This window comes from Tyto alba, unplaced genomic scaffold (genome assembly GCF_018691265.1).
Source record: "Tyto alba isolate M040663 unplaced genomic scaffold, T.alba_DEE_v4.0 Super-Scaffold_20, whole genome shotgun sequence".
Lineage (NCBI taxonomy): Eukaryota > Metazoa > Chordata > Aves > Strigiformes > Tytonidae > Tyto > Tyto alba.
Genome location: NW_024881283.1, coordinates 11,131,209 through 11,156,774, shown reverse-complemented (window position 1 = coordinate 11,156,774; position 25,566 = coordinate 11,131,209). Strand labels below are relative to the sequence as shown.

The 25,566-nt window shown below is 39.0% G+C and overlaps 1 long non-coding RNA gene across 4 annotated transcripts in view; it reads left to right on the top strand.

The window, feature by feature from the left end:
* LOC116964500 overlaps positions 1 to 25,566 on the top strand; it is a 192,193-nt gene that overhangs the window by 58,411 nt on the left and 108,216 nt on the right. For all 4 annotated transcript variants that reach the window (XR_004408776.2, XR_004408777.2, XR_004408775.2 and 1 more), the window contains 4 exons: positions 10,329 to 10,351; positions 10,449 to 10,522; positions 11,061 to 11,199; positions 24,692 to 24,835. This is a non-coding gene — a long non-coding RNA (uncharacterized LOC116964500). The remainder of the gene's footprint in view (positions 1 to 10,328; positions 10,352 to 10,448; positions 10,523 to 11,060; positions 11,200 to 24,691; positions 24,836 to 25,566) is intronic.

The following is a 25,566-nucleotide window of genomic DNA, read 5'->3' as shown; positions in this document are numbered from 1 at the left end:
GCGTAGGCATTAATGTATTCTGTATAATGTTAGGGGCTAGCTGAATGTACATTCCCACCAACAGCACTATGAATTATTGACATGAGGGATATTCCCTAGTGTATACTTTTCCAAGGTTATACTCTCTGATATTAGATATTTATTCGGCATAAGGTAGGGATGAGAACCTCATTGCCACATTATGTCTGACACAATCAAGTTTTGGGGAATTTCAACAGCATTAGAAGATTTGTATAATGTATTCTTTTAGGGGCAGAGGCTCAGCTTTAAACAAAGCATAATCCCTACTGCATATCATTTCCAACCTAATGCAAGGAGAAGATGCAGGACCATAATGCTATCTGCAGCATTTCCCTTTTGTGTTCAGTTGCAAGGACTATTCACCTAATACTCAAAATCCATGTATCCATTACATGGAACAGAATGATGGAAAAACTAAAAAAAGTAAGAAAATAATGAAATAAATTTCCATGAAAGTGACGTAAAATTGAGTTATTACATCTAGATCTATGATGAAGTATTTAAAAATAATTAAATAGTTGATACCCATTACCTTTTTCAGTGCTTGAGCACTGTAATTTTAGTATTTTTGATGGTAACATTATTCCTAATTTCTTTGAATCAAATATTGTTTATTTTTATATTTCTGCTATCTGTAACAAAAGGATCTGGTGAACACTTCATTCATTGTGTCACCCAGTCTCTCCTTGTCAGCTGCTTTGTTAGCCTAAGCCTCTAGGGTTTGTAGCCTGGGCAGTGGACCTTTTGTACTCCTCACGATATACTCTTAGACAGTAGGGGAAAAAAATAAATCTTCTGCGACAAGTTTACTTAAAGGGACACTACCACATTAAATAAACATATGAATATACCCACAAGTAATATTATTCCTCTTGAAATTTTGGAAAAAAATGTTTTTTCTTGGTACCGTTGGTTAACACCCTCATCTGCTTGCAGTACAGTAATTGTGAAAATCATATAATTTTTCACACTTCAGACTGTTTTTTGCACAGCAGTTTTCAAAAGCTAGGAAAGCAAGACAATTACTCTACCATTTATTTTTAGTCAGCATTCAGGGTCTCAATACTGTGTGCTGCCCCAGTGGGAGACTGGGATGCAAATACTGTAAGGGAGCATTTGGGCTTAAAACAGACAGTGCTATTTCTACTACATTGTTTATGGAAAGAGGCAAGAAAAGCATAGTTGCTAATGATGTGTGTTTTAAGTTAAAGAAGATAAACAAGGCTAACCATTTTAATGCGATTAACCTAGTCTTTTCCAGGAGAAATTCTATTAAAATATGAGGTCCTCGGATCTGTCTGGTTCCTTCTCTCCTATTTATTTTATGCAACTTTATAAATTCATTTAATGTAATTATCTTTGGTGAATAATGTAGCAAAATTTAGTGTGATAATAGAACTACAGTGGTTTTATAGTTATTCTCATGTCTTATTAAATCATGTTGTTTATAAGTAATTCCAGTTTTTTGTTTATGAAATTCTTAGTAGGAGAGAGACTGAGATCTCATGATAAAGCTTGAAGAAAACAACACAGAGTTACATATTTTAAAAACATGCTGACAGAGAAAACACTGCTTAATTTGTTAACTGACTATTTTAACTGTATTAGTAAATGAGGTTTTGGTAATGTTTCTTCATCTACACGCGCACTCATTGTCACATGTTGGCATGCATACGTGCATTAATTTGATGCACACTTTTCAATCAGCAAATGAACGCCAGGGAAATCTTCTGGAATAGTAGGAGAAGCTATGACAGTGGATATGTCAGATCTTTGCACTGCCAAATGAATGTGTGTGATAGTCGTCATCATCATCATCATGTAAAGTAATCTGTTCTGAGCTGTAGGGCTGCAGTTCTCAGCTTACAGTCGCTCTTGTACATCTCAGTAGCTTATATGGGGATTTCTCTGTTGATGTTACTGTGCTTTCAGCTTTTCTGTGAGTCTGTCTTTATATTAATTAATTACACTGGGGGTTTTGTTTGGGGTTAGGTTCTTTGTTGTTTTGTTGAAAAGAAACCCTCAGCACTGGGGAACAGGCTCAGGAGCTAATTAGATGTTAATGAATTGAGAAGGATAAATGCCCTACTAGGGGAAAGAAAATGCTCACTATTTCAAATCCACTGTCTCTGCTAAATCTGGGGTGGTTTTCTGTAGGTTTTGCCTGTAGTGTATTCTAGGATTTCATTAAGTTGTTAATATTTAAATTAACATACACATTGCCCACTTGGAATTTGGGTCCCATTGTGATTGGACATTTTACCAGGGTATGCATGTCTGACTCTGTCTAAGAAAGATACAGCTTAAAAGTATCTAGCAAAACAATTTTTAACACACAAAAAAAAAAAATGGTGGGGCTGTGTCCTTCATGTAATTCTGCAGTAGCTGTTTGAGACACTTTATTATCATTTTTTTCTCATTATTTTTATTGCTCTTTTGTTCAGATGACATCAACATTTTTAAACTTTGTTGAGGAGTTCTAGAGACATTTCTTGGCGCTGAGGATTTTGTGACTTACGTGCCCCCTTTTGATGGGACATCCAACAGGTTTTTGAGAAAGGCATAGAGAAAGTGATGCATGCCTAAGCATGGGACCCCTCTTACCTCTCCTGTCATACCTGCAAGACATTTCTCATCCACCTTCTGTGTATATGGAATCCTCAGAATTCATGCTACTAGACACTGGAGAGTCAGCGTGCAAATAAGAGCTTCATTCTGCCGTAAATCTTTTTGATCTCTGGTTTACTTTACCAGTTGAGAACTTGGACTTTGTCAGACTTAGTTTTCTTACTTGTTTGAAAGTGGCAACAATACTGCAGCTTCTGGGAAGCTAATTCCTCTTGTTGGGAAGCACCCAGCTAGGCCTTCACCTCTGATTCCTAAGGAAGGCTGCAGGTTCTGTTGCTGGAATCCTGGTTGATACTTTGCACCCCTACCATGTTTGTATGTTACAGCAGGAGACATGCCCTTCTCTGCTTCAGGGATAAGGGGAAGGTCTCAGGTATGCAGAAAGTTAAATCTTAATCCCCATTTCTGGATGCAGATGGCAGTCATTTTCTTTGACGTTTCTTTATTCTACTGCCAGTCAGAATTGCTTGGCAATTTCTTCGAGTTTTGTTGGAGTCTTGTTTGTCTTGTCACCCTTATGAATTTGTGACCTTTGTCCTGGCATCTGCACTTGTAATCATCACTTCCCAGGTGCCTGCACAGTCAGATCTTGGTGTGGTTTGTGACTAGAAGCTTCTCTGACTTCCAGTCTGGAGAACAGTGTTCCTAAGGCTGACTTGTTCACAATTCACATCTTTCACAGCAATCCTTTTGTCCTCTTTGCTTGTATCCTGTAGTGGTTGTCTTATTTATCCTGTTCCCAAGACCCATGACCTTAAAGTTGCACTTGATTTCTGAGTTCTCTGGACAGTCATGTTATTCAGACAATCCTACCATACTACCTTCTTGGGACATAACTCCAGACCATGACATGTGTTGTCTCACCTAGAGGCATAGATGTGCACGCATGTTTTTATTATCTCCTGTTGTGTAGTTGTAACTCATTGTTTTCTCGTGCCCTGGGCATCTGCTGTCTATGCATTCACAGATTTCAGGTACAGGAACTGTATCAGAGCCAGAACTTCTTAGCATAAGCTCACAGGTTGAAGGAATTTGGGGGGGCTTCCCATCAAGTATTAACAAAATCATTTAATTGTCTTTAGCTTACCTGAAACATCCAGAGCAGTTTATGTAGCCTTCCCTATTGGATGGGTTCAGACTTTAATGTCTAGAGGCCTCCTATATTCAAGGTATGACTTCAGAGTGCTCCTAGTGTGCATTTTCCTATTTTATTGAATTTTTTACTCTTCCGATGTCCTAGGAAATTCTTGTTTGTCAACTGCACATTCATCACTTTGCAATTTGTCAGTGGAAGACCTATTAATTGCTTACAATGCAACTTATAAGTGCTATTAAAAATTCCCCACTAAAGATTCTTTAATAAGTATGTGTTTCCCCAACTCACTCTTCAGACAGTGAAAATTCGCTTGTGCTAGAAATGTTATTTGTTCAAGATATACCACTAATCAGACAACTATTTACTCCTGTTCTGCTTGCACTAATAATAAATACAATTATTTTAGCAAAGGTCTCTAGAAAGAAAGCAAAAAGACTGTGTCAGTCATAACTTCCATCCTGTCAGCAAAATTCCTTGCCCAGCAAAAGTCATTCAAACTGTAATTTTGCTTCTTGAACTTGAACATCCATAGTTAGCAAGAATAAATAGTTAAAAAAAAAAAAAACATTGCAGAACAGCAGTAACACTATTCACATAGTGGCTGACTTTCTCATTTCAATGATTATTCTTTTATGCACCACGGTGTAGTGTTCTAGGTCCTGCTGGACTGAACATACTGCATTGCAATTCCACTAATGTGTGCTGATAATTAGTAATGAGAATATTCTCTGTTCTTACAGTAGCACTTTCACCTGAAGATCTCTAAACATTTTCCAGGCCTAGGATACTTCCTCTCTGTTCACAGCTAAGGAAACAGCAGTACAAAGGACACCTGAGATTCCACAGTGGGGTAGTAGCAGAAAAAAGATCTCTGTTTCTGACATCAAAATATCCTTTTGTAGTCACTGGATAATGTTGCTGTAGTATTGGTTTTTCACCACATTCTTTGTGCCATGCTTGCAAAAAGTGGGGGGGTTCCAGCTCTTTGGCCTATACCAAATCAAGGTGTTGGCCTCAAGCAATATTTTTTTTTTTCCCCTCTAACACTATGACCCTTCAGGCTTTGTGACATATCATTTGCTTTTCACCAGTACTATGGATACTGATTTTTCAGGTTAGAGTTTGAGTCACCATTTGCAACAAATAAGTGTGCCACCAGGGAACTTCCCCGCTATTAGACCAGCAGTGGCTTACAAAGTATGAGAAAAGTATTACTTCGTCTATCATAATCCTCTTCCTTCCTCCCAGCCCACTCCAATGAAAAGAGATACATATATGATTTGTAAAAGATGTGTTAAAAGGAAGTACAGGTGGAAGTAGAGGACATGTTGAATTATGTCCCTCTCAAATGTAATGTCCATCATTGGATTAATGGACTTCTGGGCAGTTCAATGAAGGAGATGGATATTGTGGGATAATAAATAAAAAATGGAAAGAGATCTCTGTTGAAATCTCTTGGAGCAAGAAAGTGACCATCGGAATTAAGTGACTTTGCCACCCTCACTGGGAAATAAGCCTCTGCTGGGTTAGTCAGCAGAACATGAGTCACGGGCCATAAAAGCTGTCACTCCCCTGTACCTGCTTGGCTCCATAATCAAAGTTGCTTTCACATATAAGTTACTTCAGTGTTACCTAGAGAAATGAGTCAGAACTCTAAGCAGGCAGAAATATTTGTGTTGTTAAGGGGAAAGGGGCATTTATTTATTTCACTGCCAGGAAGATACCAAAAAAAAAAATCAAAAATTGCACTAAGAACTATGAAAACAATTCTGTATATTGCAGTAATATAAACCTAGAAACCTGTGTGGAAAAGAAACAGAGGCTTGAGGCATCAGGAAACACCTGGCAAAACTAGCCCAAGGAGTCGGGTGACTGCTGTTGAGTACAGTCATGTTCCAAAGCTGAAAGCAAGTGGGAAATTAATAAATCACTTCTCAAGCTCTCAGTAATCAGCAGCTGACGATATGTTCCTGGACCTGGGGAAAAGAAGATCCCTAGTTGAAGAGAAAATGTGGGACAACAGGGATGTCTTTCCTGAGCTTGCAGGAGACTGGAATTGTGTCTGTAGAGCTCCTGTCACAGAAATGCATCCTCTGTTACGGATTTACCGTGTCTGCTTTCCCTCTTCACTGCAGGACACTGTGAACGCCTTGGCCTCCGTTCTCGCCTTTTGCTTTGTGTGTGGGACTGTTCCTCCCACTGCTGCCATTTGGTTCACAGGCCAACCAGAGGGATCCGGTGTTTGACCGGTATTAGTAGTGTTTCAGGCCCCAGTTCTCTCGTCATCAGGATTTGACCATCTGATATTGGGAAGCCTATTTTAAGACTTTGATTTCTGAGCGGAGGGCTGTGTTTGTGCCTGGCAACCTTGGCCTGTTCTGCAGGGAAGTCAGTCATTTATGGAACTTGCTGAAAATGTGACTTGTTTACATCTGTGCTTTTTAATGGAGATTTTTCTGAGGTAGTGCTTTCATCCATTAGCTTTTAAACACGCTTACTTTTTTATATATAATTTTACATTGCAGTTGATGGGTTTTTATTCTGTATTTTGGCCTTATGTTTGTCAAGACCAAGGTTAAGAATTTTAGGTGATTTGTAATGATGTGATTCCTGCTGTGTATATTGAAGCTTTAAGTAGAACCGTGGGGAAACACAGCAATCCATCACCAGCTGCTTCAGCCTCTCATCCCCCTGCTCTCTATGCTCTGAGAACACTCATTTTTACCTCACGGGTTTTCCCACTTCCAGTCTCATTCCCAAACCAATTTCCACTGTTTAGAGTGCTGTTTAGGAGGTGGAAATTTCAATTCCGTTGGTTCTGTTCAAAAGCTTAAAGAAAAAAAAAAAAAAAAAACACACACAAACAAACAAACCACAAACCAGAACACCTGGAATAAGAGGATTTGATCAGAGTATATTTTTAAAAGTTGAATGGTTTGAGAATAATTGCACTAACAAAGGAGATGTTTCAAAGTTAAGATAATTTCTCTTCACCTGGTTGATGCAAGTGATATTTCTGTTAACTGAAACTTAGTACAGTGACCAGAGATGCTGGGTGCCTCTCTTCTGGAAAACTGAACATGGTGCCTCAGAGCTTCTTAGAGGGCACACACTCAGTTGTATGTGTCTCTCACTGACACCACACGAAGTTGGAGGATCTCAAAATTACCAGATAATTTTGATGATCTGAAAATGATAGAAACTGCAGAAACTGAGCCCACCAGTGGGAGGGAGAGTAGAATTTCTCTCCATCTCGAACGTGGGAGGAGGAATGGAGTAGAAGCCACCTATTAGAGCTTACAGGAAATAGAAGTACGAATATAAATGGGTATAAACTAGGCATGAGCAGATCCAGTCCTGAGTAAATACCTATGCACTGTAGCCCACTCATGGTACTTTCACATCGTCATACATATATTTGTGGTTTATATTAAAAAGGAGGACCAATAGCATTTTTCTAAGTCACTTATTTAAAAATACATTTATATGGTATGAGCTGTATAGCACAGGCCAGCAGTAGAAAAGGACTCGGAGCATGTCTCTGTTCTTATGTCAATAAAAAGTGCACACCTACTGGGCATTAGGAACAAGTTTAATTTCAAATCCGTATTTTCTACATTTGTCATTTTCTATCACAACATGGAGGTTATTTAAGTGTAACTTTGCTGGAGAATATTTAGCAGAATGCTGTTCTCCATGGAAACCATTTTTTTGAGGGGGGAGTGGGGGGCAGTGGGGAAACTATATCAAATACTTTGGATTTATTGTGTCGTCTTTTTTTTTTTTTTTTTTTTCAGTTTGTTAACTGATCTCTTGCTTCTGGGAGCACCGTGTCTGTCCTACATATAGTTTAGAGGAATTAGGATGAGCTCTAATTTACACTTGTTTAACTACAGATGCATCCCCACTGCTATTTGTTTATCTCACATTTATTACACTCTTCCAAATTCAAGTTAAGCACTCAGGGGTTTTTTCTAGTAACGCTAATGGAGGAGAAGAGATGCATTATATCTGAATAATGTATTATGATGATACAATTTGGGTCTCTTAGCTCTAACCGAGACCAGTCCTGCCTTACATTATTTATAATTTACACACACCTTCCTGAATATTTTTATGTAAATATTTAATATAGAAAGTGAGTTAACTCTTTCGTGTTTGAGATTTCCAGTCAAAAAACAGGAAAGGATGCAAGAGGGCATGCAAACATCCCACCCAAAGTAAGCAGATGGCCAGTCTTGTTTATTTACAGAAATTAAGAGAGAAACATGACAGATTACAGAGGAAAAATGTATGCTGGCATAAGACCAAATCCTTTTTACTGTTTTGCTTCCGAACTACTCTTACTAAAGTGAATGAATGTTGACTACAGACAGTGTATTTGTGGACACTTGGCTGGTACCATTTGCAACACTGTGTTTCTGATCTTGGCTGTTTTCAGACACATTTTATCTGTTGGTGTTTTGCTCATTTGCTACCAATATATCCATTTGAGAAACGCACCAGGGGTGCCCTCCAGACAAATCAGCAGACTCCTTTTCTTGCAGCCTCTCTAATGTCTGAATTTGCCAACAAAAATAATAAGTAATTTCTTGGTGACCTTGATTGCTCCTATCTTCTTTTTTCTGACCCAAAGTATATACAGAATGACAATAATATTCCACCACCACATGGCAAGATTTATAATTTTAAGTTTTTTAATGTGTCGGCTGGTGAACCCTTATTTTCCCCATCTTCAGGAACTCAACTTACCCTCCACACTGATTTGAAGAGGTAAAAGCTTTCCACTTAGAACCACCCCAAGAGACAAACTGTTGAAAGTTACAGGAGAAATGTTACATGCAGCACAATATTCCTCAGTCAGCTGTATGAGCTACAGCAGCTGCGTACAACAGAGAGAAATGTATTCTTGTGATACAAAGACTAGCAATAACATTGATTTTTCCTAGACTCTTCTCATGTGGGATATAAAAAAGGTTTGAACTCATGACGTTAATGAGTTCTACAGTCTAAAGTGAGTAGTTTTGGTAATCCTTTGCCATTTTGAGACCACAAAGTGTCAGCGAGAAGTGTGAAAGTCTTTGAAATGACAACATGCCTACTGTACATATAGTGCCTTGGAGTTATTACCAAGCAATTTTACATCTTTTTGTCCTCACAACATGTTAGGAGCAGTATTAAATTATAAGAGGCTACCGCACATTACTCTTGCTAGTAGACCTTTATGATTCAGTGGCCTTGTGTTCTGCTATGCGTGACTGGTGCCCTAAGCAGAGTCCCTCTAAGCTGGTATCTTACTATTTGACATCATCAGCAAGAAGATGCTAGGGAAACATATAAGAAGCAGGACAGGGTTGGGCAAAGCTATCCTGCCTGTACAAAGCCTTGAGCAAAACCGTCGGATTTTTGAATTAGCTTTGCTTTGAGTAGATGTAGGATCAGATGACCTCCAAGGTCCTTTCCAACCTAAATGATTATGATTTTAATTATAAAGTGATCTCTTCCCTCTTACACACCGTGGTTCAATGGATTCCCTAGCATCAAGTTGTATGTGGAGAATGTCATGAGTTTGTCTAATCCTTTCCTAGTAGCTCTTTGTAATTAATGCTTCCATGACAGCATGTGACAGTGTTTCACAATTATATGCTGCAGGAAAAAAATGCTTCTTTCCTTCTCACAAATGCTCACAAATGCTCTTCCTGACCATTCTTGAAGGTTAAGAGGGGAAGACACCTAGCTTTTATGTTGGGGTAATGGTAAACAATCATTCATTTTCCCCAAACTGATTTACAGGCTGCTATCATTGTCCTCAGTTGCTCATTTCTGCAAGCTAAGCATCCTAAATCTATTGAATCTCATAAAGAAGGGTGGTATTATTTCATAATGCTTGATCATCTTGGTCACTTTGTTGTACTTCTGTAGGTCTACTCTGTCCTTTTAGTGAGGAGGTGATGTATAAAGTAGCATAAAGTGGGGGTGTGTGTGTTTTGGTTTGCTCTTTATCTTTTCCATAAAGAAGAGTATCATCATCCACTGAAAGTCAACAGCAATGTAAATCTTTATTAAACTATTTTTCCTACTGTCAGAGGGGTCTGTCAAGTTTTAAGAGCTCAGCTAGTCACCTTGAATGTAGTTTGCATCTACTCTTCTGTTTTGCTTCTGATACAGCATCAGAAACCTCTATGAACTTCATACTTTTTAGATTAGTTTTTCTCCTGCTCTTTTACACTGCTTTGTGATGCATGTTTACACAAAATCTGACTCTGAAATGATGAGGATAAAGTGCCCCGTTTATTGACATCCTCAGGCATAAACATTGGCGTCAGGAAACACAAAAATGTTGAAGAGTGTGTTTTTTGCAATATTATGTGTTTCTGTGCACAGGACTGTTGAAATGCTACAGCTGCGTTTAGGATTCAGCTCATTTCACATCCATAAAAAATATGAACAAACTTATTCCTCATAGCTAGACAGAAGCTATGTGTGTTATACAGAATTTGATGGATTATTTAACAGCATGACAACGTGGCTGCACTTTGGCATTGAGCACATGATCTCTTTTAACTTCCTTGTATTGTTTCAGGATCTCCAGATGGAGTATGCCAGGTAAGCATTGCTGACCCCCTGCTTCCCTTTCCAACTTGCCCCTGCTTTTGTGAAACATTATCATATACTTAATATGTAAATTGTTGCTACTTTTCAGCTTGGAATTCAGCATCTGTTTAGAGATGGAATTAACTACCTGTTAATAGGAGCACAAGTCTTCAGTCTTCTGAGGTAAATTGTGTTGATTGTTAGCTTAATTAAAGCTAAAATTTAGTTGTAGCAGAAGAGCAAGGTACAGCTGGAACAGCAGGGGTTGGCTGATGGACAGAAGTTTTGCAGGCTGTACTTGTGTTAGTCTGAGACACTTTGCTTCCTTATTTCTGCTGAATTAAATCCTCACTTAAAGCCCAGAGGTTTGGGCTTTGTACAGGTGAGTTTCAGTGTTGGGGTGTAATATGAGAATTGAGAGGGGAATCAAACATGAAGAAATTTTCTGCTTTGTGATGAGAAGAGCTAATGGCAAAGCCCAGTGAAGTAAGCGGTTGATGGAGTTTCTGACCAGACATGCTCTATGCTGTGTTGCCTGCTGCTGGGTGAGTCTTAACTGGTTCTCAAGGAAATGTTTGTAGTAAACATGTAAGACACTGCAAGAAAAGGTTTAAAGAGCTTTCTGTAAAGCACTGTGGTCTGTTAGAATAAAGTAGATTGTCTTTACTAAGTGAAATATTCATTTTTTTTTTTACTATTATGTACCTGTCTGTGCATCCAGGGAAACTGAAGGGGTTAGTACAGCTGGAGTTTAAGTGCCTCACCTTGGGGAAACCATCTTTGTGAATATGGTGCATCTCTGATGGAAACTAAATATTGATCTACACGGATCAAGACTGATCTAGCATGGCTCTTCTAATGTAGGTGTTGTGCTTTTTATTCAGATATGACAGTGTGATCAAGGAAAACCCTTCTCTTAAATTACCATCTCCCTTTACCTCTATAAGTTCTGGACAATCTCTCATGGCAGAACATGGCAAAACTGGCATTGCTGTCTGTTTTGGGAATTGCATCTGAGGCAGCAAACCTTTCTGAAGACTAGTGAAATACAATGAGCTTCTGTGTCAGCCGTGCTGGTCATACATGTGCATGCCTCTGGGGATCTGAGGGATTACTGTTTTTTTCTTCACCCTGCTGCTTTATGTGGAGAGGTGCCTTCAAATTGTATCTGTTATTTTACAAACATACCTGTCACGTTGCAGAAGCAGCACCTACTTCCTGCATTGGCCCCTGTTTAGTTACTGATACCTACATGCTGTTAGTCTGATGTCCCACCAGGCTAGTGAGGGAACATAACATAGGAAAATTTTCCAGTGAGGGATATAAGGAATGAAAAATGAGGATAGAAATGACCATGGAAAGTTGCACTCATGCTCCTTGGACAGGAGAGAGAGGGCAACATTAACTTCCAAGATTAGCTTAGTTAAAGACAAGCATGGATTTGAACACCTCCGGTAGCTTATTTTTAAGACATGTAACAACATACTAAAATGGTTGCATCAGTCTATTGGTAATAAATTCATGCTACAGAAAATAAGGTACTCCAACCTTAGAAAGAGGAATCTTGGATTAGGGTCATGTGTATAGGTAGAAGTAAAATAAAAGTATAGTTTTGCAGCAGGCCTTCATCAGCATTGGTTACCCTGGTTTCCCCTTTATGCAGTCCCATGTACACCCCACTTCCCCTTCCCTTAGCCCTAGAAAATTCTGTACTCTGAGCAGGTAAGGACATAGTAAGAATAGAAGCAATCCATTTTGAGGGTACAACCTCTTCCGGTAGATTTAAGGCAAGTCATTTGTTTATGCAAATTTGGTTACATCTGTTTGGGGATAACAGGTACAGTTTCAGGTGTGTGCAAACGCACATGTAACAGAGGGTATTCTTAAACTGTAGGTCTGTACTGTCTCTTTTCGAGTGCATTCTGTGTTTTAGTAAGAGATGTTGACTCTCTTATCTGAGTTGATGCTTTCGTTGTGTAATAAAAGAAAAAAAAAAAAAAAAAAACAAAAACTAAGATTAGCTTCAGATCTTTTGAAAAATAGCATCCTATAATTTGGGTCCGTGTACCTACAAATTCCTAGCAGGCTCTGAGCCAAAGAAATGCACCGATGAAATAAACATATAAAAAGACAGCTGCATTTTGAAATCTAAGAATTGAGTTATATACCTTTTTGACAGCTTCCTGAATCACAGCCCATATCTAAGATGAGTAAATAGGTATCTGGCCCTTTAACTGGGTTCCATTTCATATAATTAAAGACTCCCAGAATTAAATGGCCTATATGGAAAGTGGCTTTCAGTGGACTAAATGCCTGAAGCAATCTCCTTGCCTGAGCATAGAAGTGACACTGGCTTATGGATCAATATCATCTCTGTTATTAATATCAAAAGCACATTACTTTGTTTTTGCCTGGCTGCGCTCCAAGCCTTGGGCCCAGCTCGCATTCAGGCATTTGCCTGGACCATAATTTACTTTCGTGAGTTTTTAAGGTATTGTTTTGTCAGGGCCAATCACCATGAAGTTATAAATGATTCTGAGGACTTGCACTCTCTGTTAGTGGCATATGCGGTGAAATTAATTTTTAAAAGTTTCACGTCAATTACTCCTGTCCTTGAGTTATGCAAGGGGACAAAAGAGCAGAGACTTAAAGACATGAGTGATATCAAACAGATGAGGTAACGACAAACAGAAACAGCAGCTTGGGACCAAATCAGACATTACACTATCTTTAATTGATGCATTGAATTAAACAATGCTAAAGCTAAATAAATATTGACCACTTAGCAAAAGAACCATTGATTTTTATGATGGACAACATTTACATCATATACTGCTCTGGTCTACAGATTCTAGGCTGCTAGGTTGTCAGCTCCGGCACAGATGTTCTCCAGGACAGCTTGTGCTGATGCTGGCTACCTTTCTAGAATTATTAAGGTAAATGTTAACAATTTCCCCCACTTTTCGTTTCCAAGGATTCCTTGGTTTTGAAGGTTTAAATTCTGCCAGATCTTTCTTCTCCAGTATCAGCTGCATTAGTGAACAGGTACCGTATTTTACACAGGTAGGTAGAGTTCTGCTGTGAATTATTTGTGGCTTGCTGACATGGCTAAAGGCACTAGCCATATCTAGTCACAAAACATCTGCCTCCTCCTTTCTTGGAGAAGGAAATGAGGGAAGATGCTCAATTTCTGTTAAGTGACAGAAATGTTCCCTGCATTGCAGTGGGCATTCCACAATGGCAACAGCTTCTCTCATACAATAAATCGCCCTATGCTATAAGCTGGGAAGGACTGATACTGTTGGACATCCTCAAAAGGGGTGACCTTTCCAAACACTCCCTGTAGCTGCTTTGCTGAAGCTGGCATGTTAATATTCAGTCTATTAATATTGATTTAATTACTTCAACATGCCATATGTTAATGATATGATATCTACCTACTCTGGACACAAACTCGGACAACAAAATAATTTCCTTACCAAGCAAGTGTTTACGTCTCTGTGACTGCTAATTGTAAAGATGCAGAGCTAAGCTGTATATTTTTTAAAAATAGCTACTTTATAGTTCTTCAGCATGAAATGTGCTCCTGATTGTTGAAACTTAACTAAATGCCAGTGATTGGCATTTTACATTGTCACAGAAAGGGAAAGTGTGAGATCTCTTCCTGGCAATACAAGGATTTAATTAAGGATAAGTCTATATGGTAGGTAATGCCAGCTTCAGTTTCATATAGCTTCCTGTGTCTGTAAGGACCACCAAGACACCAGTTAATAGATTATTGTTTCAATTAGTCCATGATTACTGCTGCTAATCTCTAATTCCTTATTGTTGTGGCTTCTTTTGACTTCGGTTATTAAGAAGCATTTGGATTTTATTACAATTGACAGGGACTCCAGCCTTCTCCATAGATAAAACACTGTCTGTTGCAAAAGAAATTCAGAAGTAATGAAAAGAGCCTTTTGAGTTTGTTTTTAGGGATTCTTAGAATTACATCATAAACACAATGTAGAATTCAATTAAGCTGGAAAATTGTAATGCTCAAGCAGGAGAGACTGGATTTCTTACAGAGATAAATCAAAATGTCTTTAATTAGTTTTCAGCTACAAACACAAGTCTAGCTTGGTAAAATGAAAAATGAAAAAATGAAGTAGCACAAAATAAGATAAAGGAATTATTGGTAATAGCAGGATGGGCAGATAGGTGAAGCATTCCTACACTCTGTTGAACACCTCTCAGCTTGCATTTCTGTGCATTGCACTAGTTTGACCTTGGAAATCTCAGTGGTTCAGTTTTGATGAGCACATGGCAGTACTGATGGTTGTCAGAACTTCAGTTGTTAACAATCTGCAAACTGTATGGAGAGCAGTTGGAAGGACGTAGATGGTGATCAAGACATCTTATGTCCAATATCATCTCTACAACTGGCTCAACTTGCAAGTGGAAGTAAATCTTCTAAAGCAATAGATAATAAATAAACGTTTTCCAAATGGGTATTTGCACATTTTCCATGTCCAGCATTGACACTGACTCAGTTTCAAATTGTCATTGCCTGTCTGACGCCGTGTTGGTAGCTTTAATTGCTGTTTAATCAAAACTCTGCAGGTCTCTGTCAAAGTTTATTGAAGGGTCAGGGTGAATTTGCCTCACAGTGGGGAAGGAACTGACCTGCATGCAGAATCAAAAGCTTGAACTGTAAGCAATATTAAGAGCTTCTTAGCTTTTGATACATACATCTCTAAACATAGAAAGATGCCACTCCATTACCTGATATTATACTGGGTTGCCTATTCACACCAAGCAGTAGGTGCAAATGAACACAAGTATTAATTTTTCCATGATGACATCGCAGCGTCTTTGTTAAGCTGCAGAGTACCTGAAGGGAGGATGTGAAGAAGATGGGGCCAGGCGCTTTTCAGTTATGCCCATTGACAGGACCAGAGGCAGCGGGCACTAACGGAAACACAAGAGGCTTCACTCGAACATGAGGAACCACTTTTTTACTGTGAGGGCAACCAAGTACTGGCACAGAGTGCCCAGGGAGGTGATGGACTCTCCATTCTTGTGGATATTGAAAAGCTGTCTGTACATGGTCCTGGGCAACTGGGTCTAGGTGGCCCTGCTTGAGCAGGGAGGTTGGACCAGATGACCTCCAGAGGAGGTCCCTTCCAACCCCAACAGTTCTCTGATCCTGTGATAAGCTGTTGAGGTGCTCCCATCTGACCGGCTTCAAAGTATACATACCTGGGTGGAAGTGGACTGAGAGGTAAGTGATGTGAGATCTAGAAGAAGAAAACAGGAAGTGATCTAAGGGGAAGAAGTCATCTAAGTGAGGAAGATTGTCAGGATGATTGAAAGAAATGTAATTTGAGTTATGTAAGGCTTCTGATGCTATATTGTAGCTCTTAAAGAGAAAGCAGTTGTACTCTTTGGAAGCTTGCAGTTCTCCCTGCAAATAGAACCTCAGATCACAATGTGGGTTTAACACCCAGAGAAGCACTTCATCTGTTACTTCAAAATGATTGGCAATTGACCATAAGCTGATGATGGAATCCTTCCTTTCCTCTGCTGGCTGTAATGTGGGTAAGAACACCAATGCAGGGCAGAGTTAAACTTCCTACAAGGCTAAAGGACCCTACTTCAGGTTTGTGTCTGCCAGAGCCTCCCATTGCTGGGAGTGGGCTGATGAAAACACTTCCCGTTTGAGTTAATGTGGCAGTTCATTTTCCTTGCAGCTTGTAGGATCTCCAGCGTTGGAGTAGCAGCAGAGGAGTTTACATCTGTGTTTAATTCTGTTGTACTGCAGAACTTGGTGGGAGGGAGGGAGCTGTGGGGTGTGTGAGGAGGAGAGAGGGACACTCTGTCTTTAGAGTAAGTGCTGAAGCTCACTGCATAGTTTACCATCTTGTTAGAAGGAACATGACCTGCTTCGAATTTTAACAGTAGGGTAGGGAACAATAAGGAGAGTCTGTTTCCCCCTCCTCCCTTCCCAGTAGGCAGACACCCTCAGTTACAAACACAGCAATTTAAAAACATGTAAAAATCATAAATGAGACAGCAGCTGTGTACAGCTTCAGCAAAATGCTAAATTGCTGCATCACTGTGGACTCTAAATGACAATAAACCTTCCACCTCCCATAAATTAAGCAGACTTTCAAAAAAATGGTATCTACAACTGCAACTTTTTATGGATGTTTGGTAACTTTAATCATTTTGCAAAATGCGATTCCTGGTCATAAATTCTCTCCCAAGTACAGATTTAGGGAGAGCTAAAGCACTGCAGTGAGTTGATAGGTAAGTTTTAATCTGACAGTGCCAAAAAGTCTATTAGATTTATCCCGAGGCAGTGGCTGCCCAGTAATTACAACAGGGCAGACTTGACAGAGGTTTTGAATACCAGGAAGGTGACTTAAAGGGTGTGTCACAGGTTTGGGAGATGAACTTGGAAATACTCCTGATTTTTAAAAGTGATTCTTGAACCCACCTATTTTTTAAAAACTAGTTCAATGAAAGGCAAGCCTGTCAGGGGATATGTTTGACCTTCCAGCATAAGCTCTGTAACAAATATCTCGTAACCATCCAAGAGAAGTAACATAATCCTTCTTTCTTGCTTCTGTTTTTAATACAAAAGACGTTCCTGTCTTCATATGGCTGTGATTTTTCACCATGCAGTAGTACACTTTTTTTTTTTTTCCCTAGTGGTGGTCATTCAGGGATCTCAAAACACTTTACAAATTCAACTTTGTCACTTGCTAATTTACTTACTCCAGTTATATGGTTGGGCTGTTTGAGACAGGCAGTACTTTGCCCACTGGCGTAGCAAACTCAGGAATGAAATCTGGATATTCTATCTCTTTTTCCTTTGTGCAAACCATAGACTAAATCATTCGCTCCAGATATGGACTGCATGCACACTTATTACATATAATGGGAAACAGAATAAGGATTAGGAAGTAAGTGCGAAACCTGCTTTTTGGTGTGTTGTTCCTTTGTTAAGTTGTCAATTAGCTGTGGATTAGTTCAGAACAAATAATATCGATGGAAATGTATGCACAAGAATGAAAGGTGGAAAAGATTCGTCTTCATTCCTGAATAGAAGCTGATGTCCCTAGTCATTGTACAAAGTGGTGCCAAATTGTCGGGATGAACCCAGGTACACATGAGTGGAGACAGCTGTTCTATGACTGCTTTCTTCTGCTTGCCCTGTATGCAACCTTCTGTTGGTTTACTTGCAGGATAATGGCAAAAAAAGACCCAAAGGATGCTTTGAATGCTGTTTGTCAATGTTGCACACTCGCAAATGAACTATAAGAACAAAGCTTTGTGCTCTGTGCAGAAGGTCATAACACTTGGGGTCTTACCGTGGAAAAAAATGTGAGGGAGAAGCAAACCCAAAGCTTCCTGATATGAGCTGTTTTGAAAAGCTTAGCAGAAGTCCTTTGTTTTGAAAACGTCTAACAGATAAACTGTGTCAAATCACATTTTATCTCTTCTTGGACGCTGGGCAGCCATACCCACATTAATGGCAGGTATTTAACTTCTTATTAAAGCAAATAGGATACACTGTAAAGAGGTGAGTAAAGTCTCTCCTGAAATGAGGTGAGAACTGCAGCCTTATTAATTTGGCCCTAGGTCCTCATGTTCAGAACTAGGACATGAATACATGGCCATCAAATGCCAGGGGCTGGAGCAGTGTTGCTGAACTGCACTGGACCACTCATGCCAAATCAATTAGAGATGGCATTTGTGATTAATTTCCTTGTTGGAAACCTCATTGCACTTACTGCTGCTCATCCTCTGCAACTGTATTATGAAGATATTATTTTTTTCATTACACTAAATTATTTCTTTTAGTAACTGAGTTTGGTTTTCTGTTTATTTGGGGTTTATTTTGCAAAAGCCACATATTCAATGGTATCACAGGGTGGCCCGAGTAGCTGTGCATCCTTTCTCTAACTGCTAAGTCTGTCTCATATACTTTAGTAAATAAATTTAACATGAACTGAAAGGCAGCAGACCGTTCATTTAATGAGAAAAGCTTGAGTAGTCAATATTACAGATGAGAAATGCAAATGAACTAACAATGCTATTGGAACATTGACTTTTCACATTTATAAAATTTTACTTTCTGTACTTTATATTTTTTTAAAAAAATTAACTATTAGCTCATTGTGTTTTTTTCAAAGCCCTTAGGAACGATTTCGTATTGCATTTTCATAGTAGGGGGGTAATAACACCACTGAATCTAATTCATTGTCAGTATTACATACTCACCCAGGGAGAGGACGCTCTTAGTAAGACTACATGCAGAGGGAGATTCATAGAGCTTTTTCTAGCATCACTTCTATATTTAGACTAAGATGTTTTTGTTCACTTTTATCTCTGTGTAGGTATGGATCATGTTAATATCAAGTTACATGTGCATATGGGTAGGAGAACATACACTCAATACTGACTTTCTGTTCAGCTCCAGAGGCAAAACTACATATCTGAACACTTACAGAAAGGGAAACCATAGCTCCTAAAGTCACCTGCGGGAGACGATGTTTGCAGTTAGGTACGGAATCATTTGGCTCAGGAGCAATTCTACCTTCAAGTGGCAATTTGAGGCGACATTTCCAATGCTGTGGAAGAAAAATCACTTTCCTGAATAAAAAAGAAGAATGTTTTTTTGTTTTGGTTTGGTTTGGTTTTTTAATATATATGTATATAAAAATACATAATATCAGCATTAGCCAAATGAAATTAATGCATCCAATATTTTTTAAAGCTTGATCATATGAACCAACCTTTTCTGAAATTGTAGTTTATCAAGTAAGAATATTGTAGTTCTATATTAGCAAACAGTCTGATGACCATTCTGATATCTTCTTATTCTATGCACTGGAGTAGCATTTTTAAGATAAAGTTAACCTTGATAGGATATATCATGGATCACTAATGTATCTTCAGCTGTCTGATAAAAGGTCTTGCCCTCATCAACATATGAATATTTGAATTACTGTTAATTATTTGTAGTATATTTTTATTAATACTAACAGCAGCTTGAACAACATTACTGCTGCTGAATGGAAGATAACTTCCATGTTTTTACCCTGTGTTGATTTCTGTGAGATTGAATCTGGAAGGTCACTAAAATGAGGCGCTTGTGACTTAAATATTTTAGTGAATTACTTTTGGCTGCAAGTTAAACTAAAAGTTACTGTTTCTCATATAAACATTTCTTGAAGTGTAACATCTCAGCACATGGTTGGGGACAATTAAAAAAAAAAAAAAAATCTGTATCTTGGCAATAAAGTCCCAAGTGATGACTCTGAAAAGCCTCTCACCTGAGAGACTCTTCCACAGCCTCCAGGTTTTCATTAAATTTAACCTCGGTTATCCTGTTTTCATTTTATCTCTTTGTGCATGGTGTGAAATGCCTTTCTCATTCCTTGATAATCAGATATGTTCTATGTTTTCCACTTTTTTTATGAGCTCCTTAACCCCTTTCTGACCAAGCTAACTGTGCTATTTCATATTTTCTGTCATTTTTTGCAGTTGTCCTTTCAGCTTCTTGTTGTTTCTCCACTGACTGTCTTTATATTCCCTTTAAGATGTTGTCAGTTCTGTAGTGAATATTGGTGATACAGTCTACATAAATACCTGGATAAACAGGTATATTGCTAAGGCAACATATTACATACAACGTAATGCAGTATTTCCATGTGAGCTAACAAGAAATCCCTATAAGGCCAGATTTAAATCTCTCTGGTCTGTAACACAAGGTGATGCCTCTGCATATGTTGACAAGATTTCATTAGCCTTTTCTGTAGCCATATCTTCTGGCAAAACCGTATCTAATATTCAGTTTGCTGTCTCTGCTAGATCTCTTTCAGCAGTGCAGCTTCTTTGGATCTCCTCTCTCTCCCACTGAGTGTCTGCATTGTGGATTATTTTCCCTGGAGGTATTAGTGTATATTTTTCCATATATGAAGATAATAAATGGAAGAAGCAGAGATGAAAAGAAAAACAATTACTTGAGAGTAGAAATAGAAAGAGATACAAAGAAAAGACTGAGATTGAAATACGGGAAGAAAAATCAAGGATGAAGAATATAGAAAAATGAAAAAGGAGTTAAATAATCAGAATAAATTAATTAATCAAAGTGCAGATCATGTGGACTAGAATAGCAAAGCAGCAATGCAGAGAGCTGAAAGGAGACAGGGGTAAGAATAATGAAGGATAAGTTGAAATGTAGTATATATTTTCAAAATAATGCATTTGAAAATGCTCTTTGACTTGTTAGACCTGACTTAGCAAGGCTGTCACACGCTGGGCACTGCAAAGGTTGTGACAAGGGTTTGTGAGAAACATCAGATTTTTCCCCTAACAAAAGCAGTGATTCTTACTATGATCATGTTTTTGTTTGCAATTCAGACCTCCCTGATTTTTACAGTGGTGATTCATTATTTTTATCCCTCTATCACAGAGACAGAAACATGATTTAGAAAGCCTAAGTGACTTGGCAAAAGTTATAGAAGTCATTGTGAAGAAACACACATTTCTAAGGCTCAGGGTCAATCCACTGTCCCTAAATTTCTGCAATGCTGTGGTTAGAGAGAAGGAATTCTTGTCAGTTCTCACACCTTCTCTCCATATTACAGATGCTCTTTTGTCATAGGGGTTAAGTATGATGTGTTGACCTCCTCTTTCACCATCTTGCCTCAGATATTTCATCATACAGTGTCCATATCATCCAGTCAAAGTCATTGCCTCAATTAAAGATAGTTGCTAGAAAAGTCTTTGATCTGCTTTTCTTCTCCTGGTGTGACAACGGCCCGCTTTCTGTAGAGATGAGGGGGTTTGCAGACCACCATTTGGAAACCGCTGGCCTCAGTGCTACAGCTGGGGGGAAAGGGAGCCTGGAGCAAGCCCTAACTAGTTCTTAGACAAGACGGTAAGTCAGGGAGTGGAATGACACTATCAGCAAATGAAGGTGGCGGGGCAGGGCTGGGGGGGGGAGAAGTGCAGATGAAGACTGAGCTCAGTAACCAAGCTGCCCACATTCAAAGAGCTAATGTACCAGATATTACTGTTCAAGGCATTCTCACTATTGCCAGGGGCTTAATATGATTTGCATAGCGTGTATGGGTATTCCTAGGGGAGAATGACAGAGATCATTAAATGAAAACAAGTAATAAATAAGCTCCTTACAGCCCCCACAGGTACATAAATATGACTCTATGTGGGGCACACAGGCAAAGATAAATGGCTCAGTGTATCTAGGGTGAGGAATCCATAAAGCAGAGAGGCTTAATTTTTCCCTTTCTGTCCGCAGACAATGCGTTCGCTTACTGCTAAGGAGGGTCAAGTGACTGTCACAGACTTCGCACTGCAGAGACGTCACCTGTGTCACAGCTGCCAGCCCTTCTGGCTTGAAAAGGTCAGCTCCCCAGACACGGGTGGTAGTGTCACAAGTTAAGGACGTGAGGGCCTCCAGAGTGCATTGGCGGCAGCAGATGAGCAACACCTAACCCCACCAAACCATCCAGTTGTGACGAGGCCAGCAGAAATGGCCCCTGAGAACAAGCAGGCTTGTGCCTGTAGTGAAGCTGCACATTTTTTCTTTATTAGAAGATTTTTAGGCTCCCAGTAAGTAATCTGATGTTGCATAGGAAGATCAAGGATACTAGGAGTTTTAATGACTGTAGGTGTTGTGACTGTTACTTATTCCACATGATGGGCTGCCGTGGTTGAAATCAGACTAAAGCTTAGAAAATTCTTTAACTGTGACCTTTCCCATCACTCAGATCCCAAAGATTTTCTGTCAGTTTGGTCTGGGCTAGATTTGAAATTACGGCTTATAAGAGAAAGACACAGTGAATGAATCAAGCAGATTAAGCTAAATTATTGGCTTCAGATTTGTAGTACTCTGTTTTCTACAGGAGATGACAAATAAATATAAAAGGCTGATCTGTCATATCCCATGAAACAGTTAAGTAATTCCTTAATTATAAACATCATAAAGCAGCATCCAGTTTAATCCAGCTGTTATATTACACGACAGGTCATCCTGTACCTCACATGAATTCAAGCCAACACTGAATCAGTTCTGTATTAGAATAATGTAAATTCTCTGTTATCTTTATTGTTTAGTTACATAATTTTCTAAAAAAAAATAATGTCCAAAGAGGAGGAGGACATTTTTGTTGCTTTCCAAAGAGAAATTATAAAGTTTATTCTTACTGTCTTTTAAAGAAGGCTGATAAATGGGATGGGAAACAGAGAAATCAGCAATGTCAGAGAAAGTTTAGAAGATATTAAGCCTACAGATTATAAAATCTAATTGTGATGCCAAGTATGAATAGAGATTAGAATGCATCTTTTCAGTGCACAGCATTATGACACGATACCTCTTGGGGATCTATTTCGATCATCTCAGACTGTCTATTCCAAGTAAATGTGAATGAGTCATTCATATAGTTTAAAAACTAGCTTCATGTTGTCTTCTACAGCCTTTAGTAGGTATTAATTTCTAGTTTTTAACGTGTTTGAACTTGCAGCAAAGATTGCAATGCAATGAGGAAAATAAGTCACATAAACCCTTTAGTGCAGAGACTGAGAGAAGCACTACTTTTGCGTGCACTGGTGCTTAGCACCTGTGGTACTTCAGCTGGAATTGGGGGTGTTCACGGCTCTGACAGTTTGTCAGAACTGTTGCCTCTTGGGGATTCTCAGATGTCATGGCAGGATCAGACTTGATAGTCACTTCTGAAGATACTCAAACTGTCAGTAACATCTGTAGCTGTGGGTTTAAATTTTTTCCTTATGCTCCTAATTTCAGGCTGCAAAGTGCAGGTTTTTTGTGACTAGAAGTGATTTATTACTGTGGCCATATTACAGTATCCTGAAAGTTGCTACCCCTTTTTTCAGACTCTGCGTTTCATCTGAAAGTAAATTTTGGGAAAGCATCACTTTATCAGCTGGATGGTACCTATGCATGGAGTATCTGAATTGCCAAGCTAAAACATGTCTGAAAACTCATTTAACAATAGGTGAGAATTTTCAGAATTTCTTAGATGTTTGAGGAGGGAGGAAGTAGACACTACAGTGCTAATTTAACCTACAAACTACTCCTTGAGTCAAACTTCCCCTATTCCAGTGCCTATGGTGAGGTAGTTGGACATGTCCGTCATTACCTCCAAACGCTCTGAAGCAACTGCAATTTTCTCTGCTCTCACTGGAAACCACAGGTCCTCAGAACCACGGCAAATGTTTTGGTGTCCAGGTAAATAAGTGGTGTTTAGCAGGCTCAGCTCAGATTCTCATCCTTCTGTAATGCCAAAGATGCCTTATAGGTAGTTTGATTTTTTTTTTTTTTTTTTTTTTTTTTGTGGGAATTGCTTTGGTTCTAAAGTGTTGCAAATCTGACATCTAAAAAAGAACAAAAAATTGTCAGAGGGATGGAACACCTATCCTATGAAGAGAGGCTGAGAGAGTTAGGGTTGTTCAGCCTGGAGAAGAGAAGGCTCTGGGGAGACCTTATAGTGGCCTTTCAGTACATAAAGGGGACATATAAGAAAGATGGGACAAACTTTTTAGCAGGGTGTGTTGCGATAGGACAAAAGGTAATGGTTTTAAACTAAAAGAGGGTAGATTTAGACTAGATGTAAGGAAGACATTTCGTACCGTGAGGGTGATTAAACACTGGAACAGGTTGCCCAGAGAGGTGGTAGATGCCCCATCCCTGAAAACATTCAAGGTCAGGTTGAAATGGGCTTTGAGCAACCTGATCTAGTTGAAGATGTCCCTGCAGGGGACTGGACAAGAAGACCTTTAAAGATGCCTTCCAACCCAAATTATTCTATGATTCTATGAATCAGGACATTCAGACAAAAGGAAGTGTTTTCAGCACATTAGGAATCCGGGACAATCTTTTGGAAACCATGGTGGTTAACCTGGTCACCTTAGAACCTCCAACAGTTCTAACCCAGCAGCTGGTTTAACGTACAGATAGATTGCATCGGTAGAAAAATCCAGAATTCTTGTGAAATATCTGATACTTTCTAAAATGGCTTGAAATAAAGCTGGAATCTGCTAAATGACAGGTGGAAGACACAATACTGACGAGGCTGGGGCTCATTCCTCTGTGATGACATTGAAGAACTCTGACATGTTTTGATTTCTTTCTTCTTTCTGATTCTTATGAAGGCTTGAAGAGTTGAGGCCATTCAAAGAGTTGAGGAAAGCTGTGAATGAAAGTTCATTTAAGCAGAGGATACCCTGCAAATGTGAACCAAGCATTAAGTACAGTTGTCTGCAGTGCTTAATTGCCCCTGCAACTTTTTTTGTCTGTCTTCTCATTTTTCCTAGGTTGGCACTTTTGTGGATGAATACCACTGGGAGTTAAGGACTTGCTGTGACTCTCACTCTTACTTATAGGAGTTTTGCCTGCAGCAGTCACATAGTTGAAAAATACAGATTCATGTGACTGCTAAGAGACCACTGAGAAGCCAAGTAAGTAGGACTCATGGCCATTTTGCAATTCCACCTCATTAAACATGTTTTGGGGGTTATGATTGTGCTGTGAGGATAAATAAGTATAAATATTATATTTGCCTCCAGGTTATCTTTAAAAATGTATTTCTCTGTCTCCCTCCCCCTCTTTCTTTCTTTCTTTTTTTTTTTTCCCCCCTCCAATTTTCAGTGTAGTCTGTCAACTCCTGGTAGGTGAGTTACCAACTCTGTGGTCTCACAGTATGGTGGCCCAGCATAAGTTATTACATTGTAAAGGGTTGCCTTGTGCTGCCAATTATCAGAGGTTCTAGAAAGCAGATGTTCAGCAGTATGATTAAATCCATGTGCAAATAGAAATTCACATAACCCCAAAACTACTATTAGAAAAAGTATTGTAAAAAGTATTTGACTTATCCTCAGTGCTGCATTTTCAAAATATCAAAAAGAGGCAATAGCTTTTTTTTTTTTTTTTAATTTGAACAACTCTTGGGAATTACCTTTGAGATATAGAGAGGCAAGACACTACAGAGAAACTTGGGTAAATATATACCTAAATTGATATTGTTGCCCAGATGTTGGTCTTTCTTAAACATACAAAGTGCAAATTCTCTATTACCAATAGAATCCATGGAATTATGCCAATTCACACCAAATGGTGACCTATCCCTCTGTTCTCTTTTACCTCAATTCAAAGCCAGCTTTAGTTTGTGTCCTGGGCTGAGTGAGTGGTG